Source organism: Fukomys damarensis, unplaced genomic scaffold (assembly GCF_012274545.1).
Source record: "Fukomys damarensis isolate Sample0158 unplaced genomic scaffold, DMR_v1.0_HiC HiC_scaffold_39, whole genome shotgun sequence".
NCBI classification, from domain to species: Eukaryota; Metazoa; Chordata; class Mammalia; order Rodentia; family Bathyergidae; genus Fukomys; species Fukomys damarensis.
The window spans coordinates 49,251,731-49,256,582 of record NW_022900951.1 but is presented as its reverse complement, the minus strand read 5'-3'; the positions used below and the strand labels follow the sequence as shown (position 1 = coordinate 49,256,582).

Genomic DNA, 4,852 nt, shown 5'->3' with positions numbered 1-4,852 from the left:
CTACTCAGCCATAAAGAATGAGAAATTACAGACATTTATAGCTAAATCGATGTGCAATGAGGCCATACTCTCAAGTGAAATAAATAGGACACACATGTAAATATGGAATAGTTTCTCTGGTGTAGGAACTGAAAGTGTAAATGAAGATAAATATGTATAATAGATAATGTGAAATAGTAAGAAAAAGGGGCAAAGGAGGAAGGGAAGTGGGAGGGGTAGGGAAAAGGAAAGAATGGAGGAAGCCAGACTTCATCAGGGAAACCCCCACCCCACAGCTCCTCTCTCGGATGCCTCAGCCTCACCCCTGTCTCCACACCAAAGAGCCAAGTCACTGGACAGGAGGTCCACGGAGTTCTCCATGATGCCCTGACCTGTTGAATTTCAAGAAAGGCTGGCTGACCAAGCAGTACAAAGATGGCCAATGGAAGAAGCACTGGTTTGTCCTGGTTGATCAGAACCTGAGATACTACAGGGACTCCGTGGCTGATGAGGCAGTAGACTAGAATGGGGAAATTGACTTGTCCACATGTTACAATGTCACAGAGTATCCAGTCCAGAGAAACTATGGCTTCCAGATACACACAATGGAGGTTGAGTTCACCCTGTCAGCCATGACATCCAGAATCCAGCATAACTGGATCCAGACCATCATAAAGCATGTGCACCCAGCCACCACCCCACTTCACTACCTGAGGAAAAGAACAAGAGCAGCTCAACTTTTGAGACCTGGTCAAGGCCAAGTGAAAGCAAGAGGCAGAGCCAGGGGAGCTGGATCCAGAGCAGAAGAGGAGCCATGCTTGGGAGAGAAGGCAAGAGGGCCGCTCCAAGAACTTTGACTGGGCTGAGTCCACCCTATCCAGCAGGCCCTGTCTTAGGAGAGGGCCAACACCACGGGGCACCCTGATGCTCCTGAGCCTGGGTACCCAAGGTGGAGCCGGGTGAGCTAGAGCAGGAGTGTGTACGGTGGCGGGAAGAACGCCACCAAGCACTTTGGTATGCTGGATGCTGTGGATGGACCAAGCAATGAGGATGCAGCTCTGTGTGTGGAAGTGAACTGCAGCCGAGGGCTGGCAATTGGCACCGACCTTAAGATGCAAAGTGTCCACATGGAAATTGAGCATCAGTAAGACTGATCAGGTGGAGACCACCCCTCTCCAAGAGGAAAAGCAAGCGGCCATTGCCCCCTTCCACCTGTCCTCTGAGAATGGAAGTGACTGGCTCTCTATACATGAACTGACCTCCCTGCTGGAGAACTGGCTCTTGCAGGACCAGCTGAGGATGGCATTGGGCCATGAGCAGAGTGCCTGGGGAGGGGACTATGTGCTACAGGCCACATATGAGTGGGGCTTTGCTGCAATGGAGGAGACACACCAGAAGAAGATTGAAGACTTTCAGAGGCAGCACCAGAGGGAGATAGAGAAGCTTCAGGAGGAAAAACACCGCCTCCTCTCTGAGGGGACTGCTGCCACTATCTCAGTCAATGAAGCCACGGAAGAATGCCCACCAGGAGGAGATGGAACGCGAACTGGAGAAGAGCCAGCAGTCTCAAATCAGCAGCATCAACTCAGACACTGAAGCCCTGAGGCGGCAGTACCTGGGGGAGCTGCAGTCAGGGCAGTGGGAGCTGGAGGTCCTCTCAGAGAAATACTTGCAGAAGTGCCTGGAGAATGCTCACCTGGCCCAGGCACTGGAGGCTGAGCAGCATACCCTCCGGCGGTGCCTGCGAGAACCTGAAGCTCAATGCCCACAACCAGGAGCTGAATAACTGCCTAGCTGCAGAGATCACACGGTTATGGACACTACTGACCGGAGATGGAGATGGGGAAGCTGCTGGGGCACCCCTCACGCAGGGCAAAAACACCTAAGAGCTAGAAGTCTTATTGTGGGTTAAGGAATCAGAAATACAGTATCTGAAACAGGAGATCAGTTCTCTCAAGGACGAGCTCCAGATAGCACTGCGGGATGAAAAGTATGCTAGTGACAAGTACAAAGACATTTACACAGAGCTCAGCATCCAGAAGGGCAAGGCAGGCTGTGATATCAGCAGTTTAAGAGAGCAGGTTGAAAACAGCTACAGAAAGCACTGGGGGAAAAGTCCCCTGAGGGCACTGCTGAGACAGGATACCATACAATGAAATCCAAAAGCAACCCTGACTTTCTGAAGAAAGACAGATTCTGTGTCACTGGCAACTCAGAAATATTAGGTCCAAGAGTCTGAAGGAAGGCCTGACAGTGCAGGAATGGCTGAAGCTCTTTGAATCGAGGGACTTGAAGAAAGATTAGCTGTATCCTGTGCTACTGAACACACCCTTCCTGGCTGGTGGCAGCACAACCTTAACCTGAGCTTTTTGTCTGTACCTTTATTTTTATCATTGTTGTTATTGTCATTAACTGTGATATGGATACATGAGAGACTGGTGTGTGTGCGTGTGTGTGTGTTGTCCGTACCATTCCAACTTCCTGCTGTGTTTATCATCACTTTCTTCCCCTGGTATTCTGAGGTTGGTCAAGCTCCAGCAGTGTGGTGATGCAGCACCTGTCCACATCTGAGTAGAGCCCTTCTCGATATCCACCACACCCACTGTCAATACTATGGCTCAGCAGCCTGTCAATAAGCTAGCCCAGTGTCAGAGTGCAGTGTGGAGGTCTGGCCTACGCTCCAACTCTGCTGCTCACAGCCAGGCACCACCAGGTGGGCACAATCCCCGTTGGTCAGAGAAGAGCCACCATGATGTCCTAGTTTGACCTGTACAATGGTGCAGGTGATTTGCCTGCCTTGTTGTTGGAGGAGGCAGCAACACAGACAGGTGTGCTGCCTATACACACTGCCTTTTGGCCTGGGAGGAGGACAACATTTTGTATTTGCTCCACTAATGCAGTTTAGAACCACGCCCCAGATAATCCTGGCTAACTTTCCCAACCTGGAAAATGTGGAAAGCAACCATTCCTATTTTTGTTTGTTTTCTTAGTAAACCTTGCACATATCCCCAACTCCAAAAATCAATAGATGGATGCACATCGAGGTGATACTCTTAAGTAAAATAAATGGGACACACATGTGTAAATACCGAATAGTTTCTCAGGTGTGAGAAATTTAAGTGTAAATAATGATCAAAAGGCATGATAGATTTTGTGAAATAGGAAGAAAAGGTCCAAAGGGGAAGGGGAAGTGGGGTGGTTGGTTAAAGGAAAGAAGGAAGTGGAATTAATGGGAAAAAAATGGAAAAAATTCTTTGTAAATAGGGAGGTGTGGAGGGATTGAAGGCAGGGCAGGGAAATGGGGAAAAATAAGAACCGAGATAGATTATGTAAAGGCACAAATTTCCAGTGATCATTGTCATTATATTGTATACCTAAAATGTACCAATAAAATTAATTAAAAATGGATATATAATTACATACAGGTAGTTACAATAGTAAAAGAGGAGTGCAGAATAGGAACATATACAGAAACAAAGGTAGTTAAGTAATTTTCATAGGATAGAGGAGAGTGTGAAGGGGTGGGCATGGGGGAGGGAGAGAATTGGCAACTGGCTACTAGTAGTTATGGAATTGCATTCATTTTTTGTTTTGTTTTGTTTTGTTTTTTGATACCCGGCATCGAACTCAGGACCTTGTGCTTGCAAGGCAGAAGCTAAAACCCTGGCCCATTTCATTCACTCTTTAATGAAAGAATTCTTATATTGATTGTGGTGATGGTTGCAGAAATCTGTGAACATGCTAACAACCACTGGATTTTATCCTTTAAACAGGTTAGTTGTATGATATGTGAATTTACCTCAGTGAAGATACTTCTTACAAAGAAGATGAATAGTGACAAGTATTGGCAAACGTGAAGAAAAGAGAAATCTAATCTCTTGGTGGGAAAGTAAATCAATACAACCATTTTGGAATGTAGTGTGCTGGTTCTTCACAAAACAAACAAACAAAATAGAATTGTAATATGACCGAGAAATCTCTCTTCTATGCATATAACCATGTGTACCTACAACCCACATTGCTTTCAGAATTGTTCACAATAGACACTGTGTGGAAGAAACATACATGCCTATCAGTGGATGAGTGGATGAAAAAGAGGTGGTCAATGGAAGATATACAGTCTTTATTTGTTCCCTCTATTGTTTGTATAAATTTGAAATTCATAATACATACATTCATTATGGGGAATTGGTATACATGGCATCCTGATCTTTTTTTTACTTCCCTTTCCCCTCTTCTCCCTCCTATCTCCTGTCATCCTCAGATAATTTCCCACCTACAGCCTTTTATAAGGAAGGAAATTCTGTACTCTCAACAACATAGATGAAAATGGAGGACAGTAGGCCAAGATAAATAAGCTAGGTACAGAAAGAAAGAAATATGCTATATGATCACACTTACATGTGGAATCTAAACAGTAGGTATCAGAGAACAGAAAGGGGGAAACCAGAGGACAGGAGTGCAGAGGTGGCAGAAGAATGGGGAATGTGAAAATGATGATTAAATGCTATAAGCTTTCACTTAGGCTGGGACAACAATCAATTGCACTGCATGACAGCCATATAATAATAATTCATTGTATATTTCAAAATTTCCAAAGGAACGAATGATTCACATTCTTACCGCAAAAATGTGAAAAGTTAATGAGGCAAAGGATATGCTAGCTTGATTGACTCTACAATGTCTACCCAATCAAAATATCACATTACTCCCCGTAAATGTACCAAACAATTATTTGTCTATTAAAAATAAATAGCATTTGTTTTTTTTTAACTAATACACAGTGTAAATAAAGTGAGATGGTATTTCATTGTGATTTTGACTGCCATTTCCCTGATGGCTAATGATATTGAACACTTTTTTATATATTTGT

General features: G+C 44.7%; 1 pseudogene; it reads left to right on the top strand.

Annotated features, from left to right (window-relative positions):
• The first annotated feature begins 232 nt into the window (after positions 1 to 232).
• LOC104867789 lies at positions 233 to 2,285 on the top strand (annotated as a pseudogene).
• Positions 2,286 to 4,852: the final 2,567 nt, after the last annotated feature.